Consider the following 25,902-nt stretch of genomic DNA (forward strand, 5'->3'; position numbering starts at 1 on the left):
TGAGGGGAGAGAAGATGATGGTGATGTGAGGGGAGAGAAGATGATGGTGATGTGAGGGGAGAGAAGATGGTGGTGATGTGAGGGGAGAGAAGATGATGGTGATGTGAGGGGAGAGAAGATGGTGGTGATGTGAGGGGAGAGAAGATGGTGGTGATGTGAGGGGAGAGAAGATGATGGTGATGTGAGGGGAGAGAAGATGATGGTGATGTGAGGGGAGAGAAGATGGTGGTGATGTGAGGGGAGAGAAGATGGTGGTGATGTGAGGGGAGAGAAGATGATAGTGATGTGAGGGGAGAGAAGATGATGGTGATGTGAGGGGAGAGAAGATGGTGGTGATGTGAGGGGAGAGGTTATATTGGGTTAGCTATAGGTTAGGTTAGGTTAGGTTAGGTTTGGTTAGATTCACTTGGGAGCTGGAAGAAGGCCAATTCGTCTGAAAGTAATAGACGCGGGTTCTCTTTATCGTAATATTTCAACAGATTTAGCTTTCGTCGCCTTTAATTGAAGGAAATACAATCAATGGCCCGTTTTATTGTACTCAAGGGGTTTTAATTACGTCGTACTCAATGGGTTATAGTCATCGTTCTGAGGGGTTGAAGTTATTGTACTCATGAGGATTAAGTTATTGTAATGAAGGGCTTAAGTTCATTGTACTCAAGTTATATTAATTAGTGGTCTAATTTACGAGTGTTATATTCAGGGGAGTTAAGATCATCTTATTAAAGTGGTTAAAATAAGCGTACTCAAGGGGTTAAGTTAATCGCACTCAAGGGGTTAGAGTAATCATACTCAACGGGTTAAAGTAAACGTACTCAAAGGAATTGCGTCATCTTATTTAAAGGAATACTCACTGTACACAAGGGATTAATTGAGAGAGAGAGAGAGAGAGAGAGAGAGAGAGAGAGAGAGAGAGAGAGAGAGAGAGAGACCATAAGCAAAAATATTTTACAGAAAGGAAAAAAAAAATATATGTGAAGTCGCCTGTAATCCCCAGACACCGTAGTATAGCTCAAGGCTCTGGTAAGTCAGGCTGCCACCACCTCACTAAAAGTCGACAACGTAATCACGAAAAGTTGGTATTACTGACCTCATACCGCGGGTGGGGAGGGTGGGAGGGGTGAGGGAAGGACTCCCCGGAGAGTAGGGGAAAGAAGAGGTGGAGGAGGATAGTGAGAGAGGATTATGGTAGGAGAGAGAGAGAGAGAGAGAGAGAGAGAGAGAGAGATGAGGGGGGACACAATAACAAGAAATATGGATGAGAAACAGATCCACATTACTTAAGAAAATAAAAAGAATCCACAAGCTTAAAAGATCAAATTTGTGAACATAAAATAATGAAGATATAGAATTGCACTAATATAATGGAGACAAAATTACCAGATTTTTTTTATATAACCTGAAGATTAATGAAGACCTTTCGTATTTGGTTCGAGTTTGGGTGTGTTTACTTGCTTACCTTTGTTGTGGTGGTGGGAGAGAGGTGGAACGTGTAAGTTAGGTTTTGTTTGGTTTGGTTAGGTTAGGTTAGGTTAGGTTAGGTTAGGTTAGGTTAGGTTAGGTTAAACGCTCAAAACAATACAAACTATAGTGTGTAATATGAGTCTCTTCCCCCCTACTATGATTCAAGTTCCTGGAGTGAGAGACAGGGTGCGCATTATGAGAAGGAGGAGGATGAGAGGAAGAGAAGGATAAGGAGAAGATAAGGAGGAAGAGAAGATAAGGAAGAAAAGGAGGAGGAAGAGAAGAAGAAGAAGAGAAGGAGAAGATGGGAGAAACACACATTTTTTTTTTTACGGTGTATTTTTAAGAGGTAGTATTGAGGATGGAGGGTTGAGGGGCCTGGTTGAAGGGTGGAGGGTTGAGGGGCCTGGTTGAAGGGTGGAGGGTTGAGGGGCCTGGTTGAAGGGTGGAGGGTTGAAGGGCCTGGTTGAAGGGTGTATTGATAACTACAACCACGATGTTATATAAGCGAGCTACTGAATAGGGGATGAAAAATGGACTGTTGAGGGAGTGAGTTCTGGTGTGTTGGATGAAGGGGTTGTGTACAGAGAGACAAACAAAGGGAAGGAGGAATGAGAGACAGGCAGATACAGACAAGGAGAGGGAAAGGAAGGAAGAGAGAGAGAGAGAGAGAGAGAGAGAGAGAGAGAGAGAGAGAGAGAGAGAGAGAGAGAGAGAGAGAGACGCCAGGGCTAGACTTTGGATTATGTTAGTTTATGTTTGGCCATATTACGTTAGGTTAGGTTAGGTTAGGTCAGGTTAGGTTAGGTTAGGTTAGGTTAGGTCAGGTCAGGTGAGGTCAGATTAGGTTGGATAGAGATCTTTTTCACCTTGAGTTTTATTGCCCAGTTCATAATGAAAGGAAACTTATCACCATCTCCAGTTATATTAATCTGGAAAAATGAAGTGCAATAAGAATTTTGTGTGCGTGCGTGAGTGAGTGCGTATATGTGCGTGTGTGTGTGCGTGCGTGCCTGTTTGCGTGCGTACTAGAAAATGTGGGTATTTTTTTAACACCTAAAAATTTTAATCCTCAGCTTATTTCACCTGACGATTAACTCGCCTAACTCTACCTGAGGGAGTTAAGTTAGGTTACGTTACGTTTGATTAGCGCTAGACCAGTTACAGTAGATTAACTTAGGGTAGACTGGGTTAGGTTAGATTACCGTTAGGTTAGGTTAAGTTAGGTTAGGTTAGTTTAGGTCGACTGAAGTGCCTGAGTGTAGAGGAGGAGGAGGAGGGAGTACTTTGAGTGTGCAGGAGGAGGAGGAGGGAGTAGCTTGTGTGTGGAGGAGGGAGTAGCTTGAGTGTGGAGGAGGAGGGAGTAGCTTGTGTGTGGAGGAGGGAGAAGGAGGTGGAGGAGGAGAAGCTTGGAGGTGGAGGAGGAGGAGGAGAAGCTTGAGGTGGAGGAGGAGGAGGAGAAGCTGGAGTGTGGAGGAGGAGGAGGAGTAGCTTGAGTGTGTAGGAGGAGGAGTGAGAAAGCTTGGAGGTGGGAGGAGGAGGAGGGAGAAGGAGGGGAGGAGGAGGAGTGAGTAGATTGAGTGTGGAGGAGGAGGAGGGAGTAGCTTGAATGTGGAGGAGGAGGAGTGAGTAGATTGAGTGTGGAGGAGGAGGAGGGAGTAGCTTGAATGTGGAGGAGGAGGAGTGAGTAGATTGAGTGTGGAGGAGGGAGTAGCTCGAGTGTGGAGGAGGAGGAGGGAGTAGATTGAGTGTGGAGGAGGAGGAGGGAGTAGTATGAGTGTGGAGAAGGATGATGGAGTAGCTCGAGTGTTGAGGAGGAGGAGGGAGTAGTATGAGTGTGGAGGAGGGAGTAGCCTGAGTGTTGAGGAGGTGTAGGGAGTAGCTTGAGTGTGGGAGGAGGAGGAGCAGCTTGAGGTGGAGGAGGTGTAGGAGAAGCTTGGTGGAGGAGGGAGTAGCTGAGTGTGGAGGAGGTGAGAGTAGCTTGTGTGTGGAGGAGGGAGTAGCTTGAGGTTGGAGGGTGTGGGAGTAGCTGAGTGTGGAGGAGGAGGGAGTAGCTTGAGTGGAGGGAGGGAGTAGCTTGTGTGTGGAGGAGGGAGTAGCTTGAGTGTTGAGGAGGTGTAGGGAGAAGCTTGTGGAGGAGGGAGTAGCTGAGGTGGAGGAGGAGGAGGAGGGAGAAGCTTGAGGTGGAGGGAGGTGTAGGAGAAGCTTGTGTGTGGAGGAGGGAGTAGCTTGGGTGTGAGGAGGTGTAGGGAGTAGCTGTGTGTGGAGGAGGGAGTAGCTTGAGTGTTGAGGAGGTGTAGGGAGTAGCTTGAGGTGGAGGAGGAGGAGTAGCTTGAGTGTGGAGGAGGTGTAGGGAGAAGCTTGTGTGTGGAGGAGGGAGAAGCTTGGGTGTGGAGGAGGTGTAGGAGTAGCTGTGTGTGGAGGAGGGAGTAGCTTGAGTGTGGAGGAGGAGGAGGAGGGAGTAGCTTGGAGGTGGAGGAGGTGGGAGAAGCTGTGTGTGGAGGAGGGAGAAGCTTGAGTGTGGAGGAGGAGGGAGAAGCTTGAGTGTGGAGGAGGTGTAGGGAGAAGCTTGAGGTGGAGGAGGTGGGGAGAAGCTTGTGTGTGGAGGAGGGGAGAGCTTGAGTGTGGAGGAGGAGGGAGTAGCTGAGGTGAGGAGGTGAGGGAGAAGCTGAGTGTGGAGGGAGGAGGAGGAGGGAGTAGCTGAGTGTGGAGGAGGTGGAGGGAGAAGCTAGGTGGAGGAGGAGGAGAAGCTTGAGTGTGGAGGAGGAGGAGGGAGTAGCTGAGTGTGGAGAATTAGGAGGGAGAGATTGAGTCTGGAGGAGGAGGAGGGAGAAGCTGAGTGTGGAGGAGAAGGGAGTAGATTGAGTCTGGAGGAGGAGGAGGGAGCTGGAGGTGGGAGGAGGAGCAGGGGTGAAGCTGAGTGGATGAGGAGGAGGGAGTAAGCTGAGTGTGGATGAGGAGGAGGGAGAAGTTGAGGTGGAGAATTAGGGTGGGAGAAGCTGAGTGTGGAGGAGGAGAAGGGAGTAGATTGAGTCTGGAGGAGGAGGAGGGAGTAGCTCGAGTGTGAGGAGACAGAGGGTAGCTTGAGGTGTGGAGGAGGAGGGAGTAGCTGGAGGTGGAGGAGGAGGGAGAAGGAGTGTGGAGAGGAGGAGAGGATATTGAAACATTGATATTGAGACAGTTTATTTAGCCAGAAGAACATAGATACAGAGTCAAATTAAACATCGATATTTATTTTATGTTTCTTTTTTTTTTTACATTATATTTTAAGTATACACATACTTTACAGTGGAGTTAATATACATAACTATGATGAGGGAGGGAAGCAGTACAACATGGGTTGTATTAAGGTGGAACAAGAGGGCAGAGCTGTCAGTACCATGTCAAGTTCGCAAATATATTTAGGCAATGGTAATTTCCATCTTTCTACATAATAATTTCTGTTAAAACGATTTTGGTGGTACAATAAAAGCAGGTATATAAAGTAGGTATTACAAAAAATATTAATACTTAGACAGTAGATATTCTTTAAGAGATGATTTAAAGGAAGGGAGCGTAGTCTTTGCTCGGATGGGTGGGAGTAAGTTGTTCCACACCTTCACACCATGATATTTTATGGAGGTCTGGGACAGAGAGGAGCGCACGGGGGTGATCTTAGTAGCTCTGGGTGCCTTATGTTGTATCTCTGATTATTCCAGAACTGGAAATAATTATTGTCAAGCAAGTGATTGACAGATTTGTTGACAAATACGGCACAAATACATTTAATCTTTAAATTTAGCAAATTGCTCGTGAGCGTGATTATTTTTTCAAGTAGGTCATTGTCCGCACAACTCTATTTTGTGCAGCAATCAGGGGTTGCGTTTTTGAAGAGCTAGAGGCCCCCCATAGTGTGTGACAGTGTATCAGGCGTTGGTAAACAAGATCATGAATTTTCTTTCTTTGCTGTGAGAGTGAGTGACTGTCGAGTGTGATACATGATACCTCACTGTTTATTGACTTTACTGTGAATGGCTTGTATGTGGTTTCTCCAGTTAAGTTTCTCATCAACAATAACCCCAAATAATTTAGTATTTTGTTCGCGTTTGAGGACTGTATTACCAAGGTAAATGGGGTACAAATCTGGGGGTAAATTTTTCCTTCTGTGAAAGATTGTGTAGTATTTTGTTTTTTGGGGAGTTTAATGTCAGTTTATTACGTATTACCCAGGTCTTGACTTTAGTCAATTCAGTGTTCATAGTTCTCATCAAGGAATGAAGGTCTGAGTTGCTGGCATAAAGATTACTATCGTCTGCAATAAGTTGTATTTTATGAGTGTGCTGGAGTTAACTATATCGTTTATGTGCAACAAAAACAATACAGGACCGAGAATGGAGCCTTGGGGGACGCCATACAAAATTGGTGAGGAGTCAGATTGATGATTATTATAGCAGACATACGGTTTCCTATGAGTCAGATATGAAGTAAAACAATTGTGGGACAGGCCCCTAACGCCGTAATGTTCAAACTTTGAAAGGAGGATGGTATGGTCGACAGTATCAAAGGCCTTAGAGAGGTCCAGGAATATATCGACTGTGAACTGTCTGTCTTGAGGGGGAAGCATTTATCAAAGCAAGCATTGAAGATGCAAGAGAAGCTGCGGCAGATCACGTAAGGGTTGTCGGAGGCAAACCCAAGATACCACTTAGTATTCAATAAAGTTGATTTTGAACAGGAGTATATTGTCGGTGCAGTAGTCTCTACTTTACCGTAACTTTAAGAGACCTTTCAGGTCTTGTGGCTGTTTTATAAATAGCAAAAATTGGGAAGTGATCTGAGATATTGTTATAAATAATTCCACTTGCAAGATTGTTAGGAGTGTTGTTAGTCCAGACATGATCTATCACAGTGGCAGAGGTGGCAGTTACTCTAGTGGGTTTGGTTATAGTGTTGAAGAAGAGCTTAGAATGCCAGGTAACAAGAAGGTCTAATACTGAGGTGTCGGTTTCTGATTTTAATAGATCAAGGTTGAAATCTCCTGTAATGTAGCAATGTTTCCTCTCCTGACTTATGGTAGAGGTTAGCTCCGAGAATTTATCAAGAAAGTTCCTTACATTAGTGTGGGGTCTTCTGTAGATTATTCCCCCCCGGATATTTCGTGTGTCGTTACGGAATTCAGTGAACACACTCTCCATGAACTCCTCCTGAACCTTTAAATCATCTCTTACAGAAGTGTTATAATTACTATCAACATACAGCGCGATACCACCACTGTGTGCGAGATTAGCCCACTGGCTGGTCACTGACCCACATCAGGCAGGGCAATGTAATAATAATAATAATAATAATAATAATAATAATAATAATAATAATAATAATAATAATAATAATAATAATAATAATAATAATAATAATAATAATAATTCAGATAAGTAAAATTTAAAATATAAAATATATAAATAAATAAAAAATAATGATAGCAATACAAAAATAATAATAATAAAGGACCATAAAGAAATACAAAAATTAAAAGAAAATGATCAAAAGTGAGAAACGATATACGTATGTTGTGTTGTCAATAGTTAGAGAAACCTGCAGTTGTGTGTAAATGAGACAGAGAGTCAAATCAGCAACCTGGGACTTGGTCACAATTTTTGTAATGCCATATGGCAGCAGGGTCTACCATTAGACAACACATTATGCTTCCAATATCTTCCCAGGCGGTAGTACCTCGCTGACTCAGTGTCTATTATAATTAAAAATGTTATACAAATGTTCAGTATCGTTAGTGAGTTTGGTCTCACAGAACCCAAGTACATCAAATTTGTGGGCAATAGAAGGTAATATTTATACACTGATCTGAAAAGGTATCTAAGTGAAAGGGAATACTGCTGATGTTATGGCTAATTAAGGAGAAGGTATGAGATAGCAGAAGACTGGAACTAAACTCGGGAGGGTGATGAAAGTAATAGTTACAATTGGTGTTGGTGTAACCCATGAGTTTTGTAGAAAGGCATCAGGGTCAATATGAGGGAGTATTGTGTCGACACCACACGGTTCAGTACATATACTGTAAGAGAACGACACTAGCATCGTCAGTGTGGGAATATTGGTACTGATCAAGGAACAGTAAAAACTCAAGGTCACTGAGGTGTGGAAAAGGAAGGTCAAAGAAAGTTATAATAGTGGGCGGGAACGAACACACAAGTGCTACGACCAACAGAATTAAGTAGCTTGAGTGTGGAGGAGGAGGAGGGAGTAGCTTGAGTGTGGAGGAGGAGGAGGGAGTAGCTTGAGTGTGGAGGAGGGTAGCAGGTGTGTGGGAGGTGGTGGCCGGGTGTGGAGGTGGCAGGTGTGGAGAGGGTGGCTTGGTGTGGAGGGTGGCTTGGTGTGGAGCCGGATGTGGGTTGGTGTGGGTGGGGTGGCTCGGTGTGGAGGGTGGCAGTGTGGGGAGGGCAAATCGGCAGGTGTGGAGGAGGTGGCTTGAGTGTGGGAGGTGGTGGCTTGAGTGTGGAGGAGGAGGAGATGTGGCTTGGTGTGGTGGCTTGGGTGTGGAGGGTGGCCGGGTGTGGGTGGTGGTTGGTGTGGGGCCGGGTGTGGGGTGGCAGATGTGGAGGTGGTGGGTGGTGTGGAGGAGGTGGTGAGTGTGGAGGATGATGGAGTGGCTCAGTGTGGAGGAGGGAGTAGCTCGAGTGTGGAGGAGGATGATGGAGTAGCTTGAGTGTGGAGGAGGAGGAGGGAGTAGATTGAGTGTGGAGGAAAAGAATAACAACAACATACAGGTAAATAATGAAAGGCGTCAACGTGTGTGTTCTTAGTTGGTGAGCTCGGGGTTGACCGTTTCAGGTACACTTCCAGGTGCAGGTACATAAAGGTACACATAGTTACAGGTGCACACAAATACACATATATTTACAGATGCACAAAATTACACATACAGTTACAGGTTCTCACCAAAACATACAGTTGCAGGTGCACACAGATACACATAGTTACAGGTGCACACAGATACACATAGTTACAGGTGCACACAGATACACATAGTTACAGGTGCACACAGATACACATAGTTACAGGTGCACACAAACACATTCAGTTACAGGTGCACACATGTACACATACATTTGCAGGTGCACAGATACACACACAATTACAGGAGCACACAGACACGCATACATTTACAGGTGCACACAGGTACAGGTACAAATAAGAATTCAGATACAGTTGCGGAAATGTGTCCCTCCACTCCCTGTGGTAACCCGTGTCTCCAAACGGCCAACCTATATGACCTATAGCCAACCTATCCACCAATCACGTCCGTCGTTACTCGACCAATACCCATCCATATATAAATAGTGATACTAATACAGCGACGCTGCCGTTTAGAAACACGGGTTACCAAAGGGGGTGTAGGTACACGTTTCCGCAACTGTACCTACAGAGGCACGTATACTGTACAGGTACGCGTTTCCTTCTCTCACGTCAAAACGTGTACGTCAGTTGGCCAATTTATATTAAGAGTTATCAGCTGTGATTGTGTCAGCCGTCAGCCTTCATCATCATTATCAGGAGGGCTGACCCAGGACAAGAAAGGACATCAGACAGCCTTTACCATCACCATATAAGACATCAGACAGCCTTTACCATCACCATATAAGACATCAGACAGCTTCTAACATCACCATATGAGACATCAGACAGCCTTTACCATCACCATATAAGACATCAGACAGCCTCTAACATCACCATATAAGACATCAGACAGCCTCTAACATCACCATATAAGACATCAGACAGCCTTTACCATCATCATATAAGACATCAGACAGCTTCTAACATCACCATATGAGACATCAGACAGCCTCTACCATCACCATATAAGACATCAGACGCGAGCCAGCCACACAGCCCAGCCAGGTGGAGTCATCAGGAAGCAATACCTTGGCCAGACGCTGCGGCTTCCCCAACTCTCATATCTTCATATATTTTCCATCCGGGGAAATCTAGACGCAAACTAATGGTCGACTTTACCTCACTCGTTCCGCTGCATTATTCACGATCTTCTCTGGCATTCCTGGCTCAAGAGAGAGAGTACATATTGGAAATATACTTTTTTCTTAGGGATTATTTGGTCTCAGGTTCGTGTCTTCAGGGGTCAGGACCAGTGACCAATGTTTCTCTGAGGAGTATCTGGTTCACCCACTGTTGGGGAGGGATTTTATACCTGAGGGAAAGGGTGGATTTTACCTGTTGTGGAGGGATTTATGTGCTAAGGAGGAAGGATTTTACCTGCTGGGGAGGGATTTGCCTATTTGAGAGGGATTTACCTGTTGGGGAGGGAACTTACCTGCTGGGGAGAGATTCAACTGCTGAGGAGGAGGGATTTTACCTACTGGGGAGGAGTGATTTACATGCCGCTGGGGGAGGAATTTAACTGCTTGCGGGGAGGGAAGCAGAGAAAAAGGGAAGGAGGAAGGGAAGCACGCAGGTAGGCAGGGAAAGATGGAGGCAGGAAGGGAGAGAGGGAGTGAAGGAGAGAGGGATGGAGGGATGGCAGGAGGAAGGATATAAAAGGAAAGATAGAGAGAGAGAGAGAGAGAGAGAGAGAGAGAGAGAGATGGGATGAGGTCAAAAGAGAGACAGAAAGCAAGAGTGGATGCTACAAAGGGAAAAGGAAAGGAATAAAGAGGTGACAAAATAAAGGAAGAAGAGAAACGGAAGAGAATGGATAGGAAGAAGACATACAGGGTGAGGAGGAGGAGGAGGAGGAGGAGGAGGAGGAGGAGGCGGCAAGGCATCTAACGGAGTATGAGGAAGAGGAAGAGGATGTGTAAGATGTCACTCAACAAAATCTGGGCAACAGGTAAACAATCCTTCGGTTTTGGGCGTAACGAGAAGGTCGGAAAGTACAAAAGACTTTCCTGTTATGGGGAGAAGAGCGGTTCCTGGGGCGGTGGAGTTGGGGACAAGGCAGCTAGGGGAGGGAAGAAATAAAGGGGTGGGGAGAGAGTACTGGTCTGTTAGGGAGGTAAGAAGAGAAGAAGAAAGGGAGAGAAAAAGGGAGACAAGGAAGAAGGGTGGAAGAGGAGGAAATTAATGGATAGGGGAAAAGTATACTGGTTTGCTAGGAAGGAAGGAAGGGAAGGAGCAAAGGAAGGAGGGGAGAAGGGAGAGAGGTTGAATAGGTAAACTTAAAAAGGTAGAGAACAGTTCCCCGAGGAGGGTGAAGGGGGGGGTGGGGGGGAGGATTGTGTAAGGGGGTGAGTATTTGAGTCGACGATACCCTGAAATAATGGCTCCAGTAGATGTGTTTGGCAGAGTTAACCTTAAATGCAGTAAGTCTTTAGTACAGGTTGAGGCGAGGACATCCGTGAGGGAACTTGTGCTAAGGTATTACTAAAAATACAAGTGAGACTTTCAGTGAAGTTTATGATAGAATAAAATAATTAGCGCCTGGGGGTTAATAGGAGAGAGAGAGAGAGAGAGAGAGAGAGAGAGAGAGAGAGTTTTGGTTCCTTTATGCGGAGAAGCTCTTACAAGGAGCCGTGAAGAATGTTGGTTTTCCTGAAGGAGGCGCCACCAACGTCTCCTTCTGGCACCTTCAGAAGAGATCCCGGAGGAAAAATTATGATCATTTATTTCTCATTCTATTCCATGGATGGTAAAGAGGTGGGAGAGAAGGTAATGGTGTCAGAGTTGAGATGGGAGAGAAGGTAATCGAGACAGAACTGAGATGGGAGAGAAGGTAATCATATCAGAGCTGAGATGGGAGAGAAGGTAATCGAGACAGAGTTGAGATGAGAGGAAAGGTAATCATAACAGAGCTGAGATGGGAGGGAAGGTAATCGAGACAGAGCTGAGATGGGAGAAAAGGTAATCATATCAGAGCTGAGATGGAAGAGAAAGTAGTCGTGTTAGAGCTGATGTGGGAGAGAAAGTAGTTATGTCAGAGCTGAGATGGGAGAGAAAGTAGTCGTGAAAAGAGCTGAGATGGGAGAGAAAGTAGTCGTGTCAGAGCTGAGATGGGAGAGAAAGTAGTCGTGAAAAGAGCTGAGATGGGAGAGGATGTAGTCGTGTCAGAGCTGAGATGGGAGAGAGGAATTAATCATATCAGAGCCAGGATGGTGAAAGATGAAAATCATATCAGAGCTGAGAAGGGAGAGAAGGTAATCGTGTCAGAGCTGAGATGGGAGAGAAGGTAATCATATCAGAGCTGAGATGGGAGAGAAGGTAATCGAGACAGAGTTGAGATGAGAGGAAAGGTAATCATAACAGAGCTGAGATGGGAGAGAAGGTAATCGAGACAGAGCTGAGATGGGTGAAAAGGTAATCATATCAGAGCTGAGATGGAAGAGAAAGTAGTCGTGTTAGAGCTGATGTGGGAGAGAAAGTAGTCATGTCAGAGCTGAGATGGGAGAGAAAGTAGTCGTGAAAAGAGCTGAGATGGGAGAGAAAGTAGTCGTGTCAGAGCTGAGATGGGAGAGAAAGTAGTCGTGAAAAGAGCTGAGATGGGAGAGAATGTAGTCGTGTCAGAGCTGAGATGGGAGAGAAAGTAATCGTGTCAGAGCTGAGATGGAGAAAGAATCAGGCAGAGCTGAGATGGAGAAGGTAATCATATCAGAGCTGAGATGGGAGAGAAGGTAATCGAGACAGAGCTGAGATGGGTGAAAAGTAATCATATCAGAGCTGAGATGGAAGAGAGAAAGTTGCTGATATGGAGAAAGTAGTCATGTCAGGCTGAGATGGGAGAAAGTCGTGAAAAGAGCTGAGATGGGAGAGAAATAGTCGTGTCAGAGCTGAGATGGGAGAGAAAGTAGTCGTGAAAAGAGCTGAGATGGGAAGATGTAGTCGTGTCAGAGCTGAGATGGGAGAGAAGGTAATCATATCAGAGCTGAGATGGGAGAGAAGGTAATCGAGACAGAGCTGAGATGGGTGAAAAGGTAATCATATCAGAGCTGAGATGGAAGAGAAAGTAGTCGTGTTAGAGCTGATGTGGGGAGAGAAAGTAGTCATGTCAGAGCTGAGATGGGAGAAAGTAGTCGTGAAAAGAGCTGAGATGGGAGAGAAAGTAGTCGTGTCAGAGCTGAGATGGGAGAGAAAGTAGTCGTGAAAAGAGCTGAGATGGGAGAAGAATGTAGTCGTGTCAGAGCTGAGATGGGAGAAAGTAATCGTGTCAGAGCTGAGATGGGAGAGAAGGTAATCGTGTCAGAGCTGAGATGGGAGAGAAGGTAATCGAGACAGAGCTGAGATGGATGAAAAGGTATTCATATCAGAGCTGAGATGGGAGAGAAAGTAGTCGTGTTAGAGCTGAGGTGGGAGAGAAAGTAGTCATGTCAGAGCTGAGATGGGAGAGAAAGTAATCGTGTCAGAGCTGAGATGGGATCATCAGACTTTGCCGACTATGAAGCTTCAAGACCTCACTTGCATTACGCAGTTCAGTTCTGGTCACCGTACTACAGAATGGATCTAGAACCCTAGAGCATTCAGGGGATGATGACAAGACTAATCCCGGGCATTAGGAATCTTGAGTACAGACAGGTTAAAGCATCTTAATTTGCACTCCCTCGAGAGACGTAGAGTGAGGGGCGATATGATAAGTGTATAAATGGAAGTCAGGGTTAAACAAAGGTTACATAACAAAGGTACTCAAACTATCCAACCAGAGTGAACTCGTAGCAATGGTTTTAAATTAGGCAAATTTAGATTTAGGCGCGAAATAGGTAAACATTGGTTTGGAAATAGAGTAGTGGATGAATGGAACAAGTTACGCTGGATAGCTTCAAACATAGGTTGGATGGATATATGAGTGATAGGGGTTGCGTGTAAACGGGACTGCCCAGTATGGGCCAATAGGCCCGCTGCAGTTTCCTCCATTCTTATGTTATTCTTATGTAAGTCTTAATATGAACAATATTAGGGTCACGTGAAGATAGCCACTATAACGCTAACCTAACCTAACCTAACCTAACCCCATGAGGTAGCATTAGGGTGGTTGATCTTCAAGTGAAATAAGCTGGGGTGTCTGATCTTTAGGTGATCCCAATATTGACAATACAAGTTGAAGTTCCATATGTCTGCTTTATTGAATAATAATCAGGAGACGTCACTATTTATATACCGAAAAAGTTAAATTGTAATATGTTCTGCAGCGATGAAAAAGAGACTTCGACTCACTGAGAGTCAGTCAGTGAGCCGATTCAAGTGTTTGAATCTCGGGTCGGGTTGTGAGATAGAGAGAGGATTCGTGTGACGTAGGACTAGGTTCTTCCTTTATGGGTTGTCACCCTCGGGTTCAGTGAGGCATTATCAAAGTCTCGGGTGTTCGGGGTCTCACAAGAGCAGGTCAGAGTCCTGTGATATATAGGTGGGCCCGGCGACCCCCGTGTGTCAGATCGGGTTCACGAAGCAGTATCAAAGCCTCGGGTTTCTGTATTATAGAACGAATCTCGTCCTGCGATATGGCGTCTCTCTTGTCGACCATGTAATGTATTCTCTTTGATGTGTCCGGCTCTTTATGTTTTATTCACGGCCACCTACTGAGTGCTCCTCCTAGAGCCGACATGTACTAAACGGTAAATATGCCATACGCTTCATTTGCATCGCCAGCGTATTGGACGACCACAGACTTGGAGAAAAATAACTATACAATAAATATAAGATAAAACCAGACAGGAGAGTCAAGAGCTGACACAACGCCGTGTGTGAAGTAATAAAAAGTAAGTCAATGTAACGCTAAGTAATCTATTTTGTCTATATTTATATATTTATATGACGTATCTTTAGTTTTGTTACTGTCATTTCATGTCATCAGGATTTTATTTTAGGACTTATTGGATACAACTGAAGGTAGGAGAGCCAAGGTAAAACACATGCCTAAATGGATGAATTAAATTATAAGTTGTGGTCTCCAAGGAATATACAACATCAAGGACTGTATATAGACAGCCTGAAATGTATTTGGAATGGAGGGCCGCGGTAACAACCCTCAAACGTTGATGAATGACACCGGGATTGGTTTATTGATTATTGCTTGATTACTAAGTCTGCCTTTACTTCCTAGTAGTTTTAGCAAATTCCCAGAGCTGTCCTCGCCATAGAAGAGTTTAATAGAGAATATTAGATTGAGGTAATCGGTATAAATTTTAATGTTGAAACACACACACACACACACACACACATATATATATATATATATATATATATATATATATATATATATATATATATATATATATATATATATATATATATATATATATATATATATATATATATATATATATATAAAACGAAGAGGAGAACCAGGCTAAACACAACCATGTGGGCTTCTTTTAATTGCTAACGTTTCGGAAGTAATCGTTTTCCATCATCAGAGCCTGAAAACACAAAAGTTTTGAAAAGTTTAAAAAATACAGGTGATATACAATAAAAACATAATATTATACGAAAATTTACCTTCGATAAACTTTAAAAAATTAAAAAAGAGCAAACCAATTCAAAACCAACAAAAATGACGAGAGACCTACATATAAAGCTAAAATCAGGAATAAAAAGTATGGAATAAAATATACAGGGGGGTAATACCTTAATTCAGACGAGCCTTAGTGCGAAAAACACAACAATTCACTAGAGGTCATATCACAAAGGGATGGCTTTGCTTTATACTGGTGTAATGCCTCCATAATGAGGAGGTCTGTATCACAGTCGCTCCTGCCAAGAACTGGGAAATCAGACGGCGAAAACGGGTGGTCATGTTGGTGGGCGTGGTTACGAATAGCTGAATGTGGTGGTTGTGCGATTAACTGGCCTGTTCGGACGGAACGGCCCAAGTGTTCATGGATGCGAGTTATCAAATGTCTTTTTGTTTTACCTATACTGTATATGCTGCCCTACAGCTAGCACAACAACTTTCACAGGTTTGAGTTAAAAATTTTCATCTTTTATTCCTCTTAATTACAAACGTAATCTAGTACGTACTCTTACCAACAGAGCCTTTAATATATGTTCAAGCTATTTCCACTTGGACATTGAACTAAAATACATAAGGGAACTACTCTTTAAAAATGGTTTCCCTAAGAGATTTACAGACACTTATATTGGCAAAACCCTTAATAGGTTTTTCAGTCCCACACAGCCTCAACCCAACACTGTCCCTAAATAGTCTATCTATTTCACCATCCCGTACACAGGCCCACTCAGTTTCACCCTTAGAAATAAACTTAAGAAGCTTTTCAATGAATTCAATTCATAAATTTCTCTTAGACTAATCTTTAAAATCCAGAGTTCAATTAAAAAATTCTTTAAAATTAAAGACACCATACCCACACACCTGCAATCCTCAGTTGTTTATCAATTTACGTGTGCTAGCTGTAGGGCAATTTTCTTTACGCCATTTGCCTCTGTCTACCCAGCAGTAATTGGGAACCTGGATATTAATCGATTTGCGGATCGTGTTCTGGAGTAATGGTTAGCTAGTGCAGTTGACGAATTGCCCGGTCTTCTCGGACTATTCTTTGACACTGGGTCATGCAGCTCTTTCACTTAGGGTGTAGTTGTTGTGTTAGCGACGGCCTCTACACCTTAAACAAATACACGCCTAGGTGGCCTTAGGGCCGACCATCCTCGAACACGAGGGGCAACCATTAGGCATGCATGTAGACCATTACACCACATGTCGCTTACACACACACACACACACACACACACACACACACTATCTGGATCTTGACTGTGTTTTTAATCAAGCTTTCGAGCCGCGGCTCAGCTGTTCCCTGTTGATGGTTCTGGACGTTCATCAGCTGTGTGTGTGTGTTCGAGTTTTCATAATATGGCTTTGTATTATTCTGTGTTGGAGAGAGAGAGAGAGAGGGAGAATCAAAACATGTTTGTGTAGCCTGTTGGTTTATTAGAGAGAGAGAGAGAGAGAGAGAGAGAGAGGGAGAGAGAGAGAGAGCTTGTGTATTTAGTTTACATTCAAGTGACATTGTAAGTCTTCAAATATTATATGTATTGTTGTGGCCTAAAACAGTGTACCTATCGATATATTTATCTGTCTATCCATCAATATATCCACTTGTTCATCCATCTGTGTATCTTAGTGTTAACATAGTCCTGAATCTATTATTATTATTATTATTATTGTTATTATTATTGTTATTATTATGTCTCTCAATGGTTACAAACTTATGTGGGTTATGTTTTTGTCGAATTATGAGCCATGAAGCTGCAGGTGTAATATTTATTGGCAAGTTACGTAGATCCTTCCTCAGGTGCTTATATAACTAAGGAGGTTATGGTAATAAGCAATGGTTTGGTACGATGAATTAGTATTTTTTAATCTCTCTCATAACAGTGACACCCGGTATGTGAGGTTGGTAATGTCTCGTGAAAATTTATTTATTCTTAGAGAAGATTTTTAACTGTGAGCGTCGCCTTATGAGTGATGCTGTGAGGTCACTCTCATGGGGGGGCTGTGAAGGTCACATTTATATGGGGAGCTGTGAGGTTCACGCATATGTGGAGTGCTGTGAGGGCCACGCTTATGAGTGATGCTGTGGTCACGCTTATGTAGGGTGCTGTGAGGTTCATGCTTATGAAGGGGTGCTGTGAGGGTCACGATCATGTTGGGGTGCTATGTGGGGTCACGTTAATGATGGGTGCCGTGAGGGTCACGCTTATGAGTGATGCTGTGAGGGTCACGCTTATGTGGGCTGTGAAGGTCACGCAGATGTTTTGTGCTGTGTGGGTCACGTATGTGGGGTACTGTGAGGGTCACGCTCACGTTGGGTACTGTGGAGGGTCACGCTTATGTGGGGTGCTGTGAAGGTCACATGTTTTGTGCTGTGTGGGTCACGCGTATGTGGGGTACTGTGAGGGTCACGCGTATGTAGGGTACTGTGAGGGTCACACTTATGAGGTGTGCTGAGGGGGGTGCACACACACACTGATGTGTGAGGTCACACACACAGGGGGCTCACACTTATGAGGGTGCTGTCACACACACATGGGGTCAGCACACAGGGGTGCTGTGAGGGTCACATAAGGAGGTGTGCTGTGAGGGTCACACACACATGGGTGCTGTGGGTCACACTTATGAGGGGTGCTGTGAGGTCACACACACATGGGGTGCTGGGGTCACACTTATGAGGGTGCTGTGGGGTCATTAGGGGTGCTGTGAGGGTCACACACACATGGGGTGCTGTGACTTATGAGGGTGCAGGGTCACACTTATGAGGTGTGCTGTGAGGGTCACACACACATGGGTGCTGTAAGGGTCACGGGGGGGTGCTGTGAGGGTCACACACATGGGGTGCTGTAAGGGTCACACTTATGAGGGGTGCTGTGAGGGTGAGGTCACACACATGGGGTGCTGTGAGGGACACACTTATGAGGTGTGCTGTGAGTCAGGGTCACTTTATGAGGGTGCTGTGACACACATGGGTGCTGTGGGCTGTAACACTTATGAGTGCACACACTTATGAGGGTGCTGTGAGGGTCACACACATATGGGGTGCTGTGAGGGTCACACTTATGGGGTGTGCTGTGAGAGTCACACACACTGGGACGCTGGGGTAAGGGTCACACTTATGAGGGGTGCTGTGAGGGTCAAGCACACATGAGGATGCTGTGAGGTCACACTTACATGGGGGGTCACACTGGTGTGCTGTGAGGGGGGTGCTGTCACACTTATATGGGGTGCTGTGAGGGCACACTTATATGAGGTGTGCTGTGAGGGGTCACACACTGGGGTGCTGTAAGGGTCACACTTATGAGGGGTGCTGTGAGGGTCACACACACATGGGGGGTGCTGTGAGGGTCAAGGAAGGTCACTTATAGGAGGTGAGGCACACACATGAGGTGCTGTGTCACACACTCTATGAGGGGTGCTGTGAGGGTCACACTACTGTGAGGGTCACACTTATGGGGTGCTGTGTGGGGTCACACTTATGAGGGGTGCTGTGAGGGTCAGGGTCACTTATATGGGGTGCTGTGAGGGTCACAATTATTGATGTGAGAGTCACACTCATATGTGAGGGGAGCTGTGCGGTCACACTTATATAGGGTGCTGTGAGGGTCACACTTATATGGGGTGCTGTGAAGGTCACACTTATATGCGGTGCTGTGAGGTCACATTTATATGGGGTGCTGTGAGGTCACACTTATATGGGTGCTGTGAGGGTCACACACTTATGATGTGTGCTGGGTGAGGTCACGCTTTTGAGGGTCCTGTGAGGTCACACCTACAGTATATGGGCTCCAGTGAGGGTCACAATTATGAGGGGTGATGTGAGAGTCACACCATAGGGCTGCTGTGAGGGTCACACTTATATGGGTGCTGTGAGGGTCACACTTATGTGGGTTGCTGTGAGGGTCACACTTATATGTGGTGCTGTGAGGTCACACTCAGGGTCACACTTACTGTGAGGGTCACACTGTGGGGTGCTGTGAGGGTGCACACTTATTGGGTGCTGTGAGGGTCACTCTTATGTGGGTGATGGAGAGTCACACTCATATGGGGTGCTATGACTGTCACACTTAATGCACTTATAGGGTCACAGAGTGTATGTGGGGTGCTGTGGGGTCACACTTATATGTGGTGCTGTGAGGGTCATGCTTATGTGGTGCTGTGAGGGTCACACTTATATGCAGTGCTGTGAGGGTCACACTTATATGGAGGGTGTGTGCTGTGAGGGTCACACTTATATGCGGTGCTGTGAGGGTCTCACTTATTTTGGGATGCTGTGTAAGGGTCACACACTTATATGGAGTGCTGTGAGGGTCACACTTATATGGGGTGCTGTGAGGGTCACACTTATATGGGGTGCTGTGAGGGTCAGGGTCACACTTAGGGGTAGGTCACACTTATATGGGGTGCTGGGGACACTTATATGGAGTGCTGTGAGGGTCACACTTATATGGGGTGCTGTGAGGTCACACTTATATGGGGTGCTGTGAGGTCACACTTGACTGTCAGGGTCAACACTATATATGGGGTGCTGCGAGGGTCACACTTATATGGAGTGCTGAGAGGGTCACACTTATATGGGGTGCTGTGAGGGTCACACTTAAATGGGAGGGTCAGGAGTGCTGTCAGGGTCACACTTATATGGAGGGTCACACTTATATGGAGTGCTGTGAGGGTCACACTTATATGGGATGCTATGAGGGTCACACTTATATGGGTGCTGCGAGGGTCACACTTATATGGGAGTGCTGTGAGGGTCACACTTATATGGGATGCTATGTCACACTTATATGGGTGCTGTGAGGTCACACTTATATGGGTGCACACTGTGAGTATGGGGTGCTGTGAGGGTTACACTTATATGGGGTGCTGTGAGGGTCACACTTATATGTGATGCTATGAGGGTCACACTTATATGGGGTGCTGTGAGAGTCACACTTATATGGGGTGCTGTGAGGGTTACACTTATATGGGGTGCTGTGAGGGTCACACTTATATGTGATGCTATGAGGGTCACACTTATATGGGGTGCTGTGAGGGTCACACTTGTATGGGGTGCTGCGAGGGTCACACTTATATGGGGTGCTGTCAGGGTCATAGCTCAAGTCATCCTTTAAATGTATTTCTACATCTTCAGTTACGAGGGATATTAATCGTCCGAAGTATTAAGTGTGTTTAGGATAGGTTAGGTTAGGATTGGGGTGAGTTAGTTTTACTATACGGGTAAGTTAAGGGGAGAGTAAGGTTGGGCTTGTGTTAGATTAGTGGTAGGTTAATTTAAGTTAGGCGAGAGGTAGAATAGCTAAGATTTATTTAAGGGTTGGTTCAGTTAAATTAGGGTAGAAGTAGGTCAAGTTTAATTCCGTTAGATTAGGGGTAGGCTAGGGTAAGTTATGAGAAGGATAGGCAAGATTAAGTTAGTTTACCGTAGGTTATATTGGGGTAAATTAGATTAATTTAAATTAGATTAAGGGCAGACTAAGTTGAATAAGTTAGGTAAGGTTAAATTAAATTACGGGTTGGTTAGGCTAACGTTCATTAGGTTGGGTACATTAGATTAAGTTAAGGAAGGAGTTGATTAAGCTTAGTAACGTTGAGTTAGGATAAACTTACATTAAGAAAAGTTAAGGAAGTGGTAGTTTAAGTTAGGTTACGTTGCGTTAAGTTAAGGTTACATTAGATTACGTTAAGGGAAGGGTAGGTTAAGATACGTTATGTTGCATTAAGTCAGGGGTACATTAGGTTAAGTTAAATGAGGGTTATATTAAGTTAGGTTACGTTGCATTAAGTTAGGGATACATTATGTTAAATTAAGGGAGAGATAGGTTAAGTTTGGTTACATTGTGTTAAGTTAGGGTATATTAGGTTGATACAGGTTACATTTAGGGTAAGGTAAAATGAATTACGTTACGTTTCAGGTCTTGCCATTAGTGAGTGCGGGTCGACCACCTCATTGATGTGATAACTGAACCAACACATGGAGTCCCTCGCCAAATGTGCGCGTGTTGATGCTGAGTTTCTGATAATGGAACGAGCAGAGTTGTGAGTCAACCAGAGTGTTTGAGGAAGATTGTGGGCAACTAACGTGTTTGAGGAAGATTGTGGGGCAACTAACGTGTTTGAGGCAAGGGCAACTAGGACGTGTGAGGAAAATTATGGGCAACTAGGGGTGGGGTGTGGGCATCTAGGGCGTCTGAGGAAGATTGTGGGACAACTAACGTGTTTGAAGTAAGATTGTGGGAAGGCAACTAGGGAATCTGAGAGGGATTATGGACAACTAGAGTGTCCAGAGAAGATTGTGGGAACTAGAGAGTGTGATGAAGGTGTGGGGCAACAGTGTTGAAATGCAAGACTTTGGGTCTGAAGGAAGACTGTGAGAGCTATGGTGTAATAATGTGGGAGCAGCTGTGTTTGGTGAAGATTGTGGGACAGCTAAAGTGTCTGAGAAGAATTGTAGCTAAGTGTTTGAAGAAGAATTGTTGGGGCAACTAGACAGAGGAAGTGAGGAATAATATGGGCAGCTAGAGTGTATGATGAATTGTGGCAGCAGTTGGAGAAGATTGTGGGGCAGCTAACGAGTTTGAAGAAGATTGTGGGGCAGCTAAAGTGTTTGGTGAAAATTGTAAGACAGCTAAAGTGTGTAAGGAAGATTTTGGAGCAGCTAAAGTGTTTGAGGAAGATTGTGGGCAGTAAAGTCTTGGTCAGTTGAAACATACAGTGTTATAAGAAAGATTTGGGCAGTACTGTGTGAGAAAGCGTGAGACAGCTAAGCGTCTGAAGATTGTGGGAGCGATTAGTGTTTGGGAAGATTGTGAGACAGCTAAAATGATTTAGGAAGATTATTGGGGCAACAAAATGATTTGGAAGATTGGGGCAACTAAAATGATTTAGGAAGATTGAGAGCAGCCAAAATGTTTGGAAGATTGTGGGCAGCTAATGAAGGAAGTTGGGGCAAAAATGTTTAGGAAGTGTGGGGCTAAAATGTTTGAATTGTGGACAGCTAAAGTGGACATAGGCATTTGTTTTCTGTGCAAAAGATCAATAAATAGGAAATTTCCTTTATACAATAATTTAATGCACAGGTCGTGAATAAAGGTTATATAGCTCACAGGGTCAGTCCTCCTCTCGTCTGTCCCTCCTCCGTCCACCGTTGATTTATAAAAAAATATGTTGTTATAAATATTTCTAATATATATATATATATATATATATATATATATATATATATATATATATATATATATATATATATATATATATATATATATATATATATATATATATATATATATAATTATTTCTATTTTTAAATTTATCAAATTTATCTTATCACATTTTTCATTATTAATTTACATGAAATATATATATATATATATATATATATATATATATATATATATATATATATACTATATATTATATATATATATATATATATATATATATATATATATTAAAAAATTAACTATGAATTTAGTATTCGGATGATATATTAATTTCCTCTCCTTTTGCAGGAATTGTATTTTCTTCGTGAACTTGCAATGAATATATTAATTTTGATAAATATATCTGCTTATGCTAACTAGCCTAGAGAGTAATTTGTTTTTGTGAGAATACATTTAAAAAGTAATTTTAAGGAGTAATACTCTGTGAAGGCCATAATAGGCAATTTATCCAAAACCATGTTGTACTATATATATTTAGTGAGTAACAGGAGAAAAGGATAATGTGGAAAAAAAATTTAAATGAGAAAATTTCATCTTTCCTTTTACACACACACACACACACACACACACACACAACACACACACACACACACCCAAATGTATACTTCAATACCGGCACAATATCAAGCTGAGAATAAACATAAAATTTACCAGCAAGATAGAGAGAGAGAGAGCATCGTTTTATAATTTGCTTCTTCTTGTGATCTTTAAGACTCGCAACATAAAATAAATAAATTTTTCTTAACAACCAAAAACTGTGATCATTTTATCTGAAATATCTTTTTGTATATACGAATAATTAATATTTAGATTCCTTTTATTCGACCTGATTTTGAACTTGGGTGTTCGTGGACAGGGTCGGTCAGGCGACTATCATTGCTCTCTCATGATTTTAATATTGAGGACAGAACTGATTTTGGCCGTCATGCGTGATGGTTGAAGGGTCGCGTCTCTCTCTCTCTCTCATAAACAATCCTGCCATGCAAGAGCCACACACCTCACACATCACCTCCTCACACCTCACTATCTACCTCCTCTGCCTCACACAGACACACCCAGCATACCGTGTCAGATACTCTGACTCTTATTTAACAATCACGTGGTAGTGGTGCCGAATAAATATGGACAGACAATCCTATCTGGGTCTCTTTTACGCTGGCTCCCAAGGACACACAAGTCTTGAGACACACCAGGTCACCCAAGACACACCAGGATCTTAGGACCTCCCATCATCGGAACTATGTCTTGGGACACCTAGTCACCCAGGACACCAGATGCTGGACTGCCATGACCCCAGGACATGCCATAGAATATATCCAACAACGACATTGCCTTGGGACACTGTACATTTCATCTGTATATTCTATATATGTTAATTTCAACTGTGATATTCAGGGCATTAGTGCGTGGATAACTCCAAGATATACGATGCATAGTCATTCTATATGCGTGATGGGTTGTGCATAACGGCTTTTGCCACTCTCCCCAAAGCAGACAGAGATTTCAGAACCCAGGCTGCTATAATAATGTCAACAATCCTGAAGTCATTGGGCGTAAGATCGCCAGATGGGGACAGTTGTATTAAAACTAATTATTTAAGTCGTTTCGAGCCATGTATTACGTCTATGTCCCAATTAAACAATAGTTGTGCAGAAAAAAAATATAATTGAGCTCTCGCCCTTCCACAGGCTGGCGATCTCGAATCGGACGACAAGCGGCGAACAGACAAAAGCGGTCTGAGCGTCAGTCTTGAAGGAAAAAACAACTCACCGTGGTCTGGAAGCCAAAACAAAACGATGGCCGATTGTGGCGGGTAAGTCGATGGAATTTCAAACGAGTTTGAATAGGACGTTGATGGAGGTTGACAATAATAGCTAACAGTGGAAGTTCATTTGCAGAGTTTCCGCCAGAACCGCTCAACTTCGATTGACATTGACGGCCGTTTAGCGACTACCGTTGACGATTGATGATTGGCAATTATGTCGCGATTGGAACGATCGAACAGAACTTCATCACTGGTTAGCAAGGTTTCGCTGGGATCTCTTGGTGAAGCAGAGCGAGTCTCCCGACCTAACTAAACTAAATTGGGACCAGCACCGACATTGATTGATCAGCTCTCACCACCTGGGTTCACAACGCCATTGTCTTCGGTCGGTTAAGAAGATACGCAAGAGCTTATAAGAAATAAAGGAGTCTGCAATAGGCAGGTTAGCCTGGTACAGCATCTCCTGTCGAAGATACTACTACTTTCTCTATCATCCATGAATCTATCTAACCTCCTTTTGCGAAACTTTCCAGTTCCCGCACTTACTACCAAAGTTGCTGAAAACATTTCATCGTCCACCACCCTATTTGTAGACAGTTTTAACCTGTCTCCTGGGCCTAAACATATCCAATTTGAATCCCGTTGCTCGAGTCCTCTCTGCTCGGATATAAGAACTTTATCTATATCCCCTTTTATTGATTCCTTTCCCATAAATGCTTCTATCCTTATCTTGCTCTTCGTCTTTCTAGGGAATGCCAAGTTAAGTTTCATACCAACCTAATCCTGATATAAGAGGTTTCTGATACAAATCTTATTTTTGTCATTCCTTGCACCGACTCTGGTAATTTATATCCTATTCTATAATAGGGCACCAGAACTGATATAATCGAAGGAATTTTATTACCTATTAGCACTGAAAGATATAGTTGCCAATAAAGACCTCTGCCTCTTATTGCTTACGCTATGATATAAACCCAATACTCTGTTTGCCTTCGAACATTAACCACTGTTTCTAGGCACGTGAGTCGAGACTTCTAAGTACCCTAGGTCTCTTTCTGGAAGTCAAAACTTATAGGTTGATGTTGTTCAGGCCATACATCCTCGTGTTGATCTTCTAATATCCTTTGCCTTTGCTGGTGTTGTTCGTCTTTGCCGTACTGAATACCCCTCTCTGGTTTATTTTAGATCCTCCCTGTAGTATTTGCATCTACCCTAGATGGTACCGCCTATTTACGTTGTCATCCACCGACTTTGCTTATGTCACTGCCAGTCAATATCCTAAATCGATTTATGTCGATTATGAACAAGAGTGGGCCTATAGTACTGACTTCGGGGAGCCACTGATTTACACGGCCTCAGATTTAACACACCTGCTGAGCGTTCTCTCCTCTTCCCACGTCCATGGATGTATTAATAGCTGAGGCAGTCTGAGTTAATGAAGGTCTGCACTGAGACCAGGAGTCTAGTGGATACCAGAACGCTTTTTTCCTTCCCAGCATGGATGTGACTACGAGCTGGTGGCATTGCTGAGAAGTTAGGAAAAGGTGGTAAAGAAGTGTTTAGAACTTCCCAAAAATCCAGGTGTGAACAACGCTCCTCATAAGTTAATTTTCTACCGTGAGACGTGAAATTCTAAAAGTTGTAGCAAACATTTCGTTGGTGCCTAAAAAATCTGGTGCATTAAGGACCCATGTGTGAGACTAAGGAGCATGCTTTGCGGTGTGGTGGAGAAAAACATTCCATGACTCTGGAGTTCTAGAAAAATTACCTGATAAAACAGCAAATTATACTGCCGGATGAGTCATAGTGATTTCTCCCAGGTTTTCTTAATATGCCTACGGCCTCATCCCAGCAGACTAGTAATTACACCTTTTCAGGTTGTTATTGGGCAATCAGGATTGTGAAATAGTTGTGTGTCACCCAGACAGGCTGTGATTGATCCATGTGTGTAGTTAATAATTTCTTATTATTTTCTATACCATTTCTCAGTGACTGATATTATTTTG

The sequence above is a fragment of the Homarus americanus genome, unplaced genomic scaffold (genome assembly GCF_018991925.1).
Source record: "Homarus americanus isolate GMGI-L3 unplaced genomic scaffold, GMGI_Hamer_2.0 scaffold55272, whole genome shotgun sequence".
NCBI lineage: Eukaryota > Metazoa > Arthropoda > Malacostraca > Decapoda > Nephropidae > Homarus > Homarus americanus.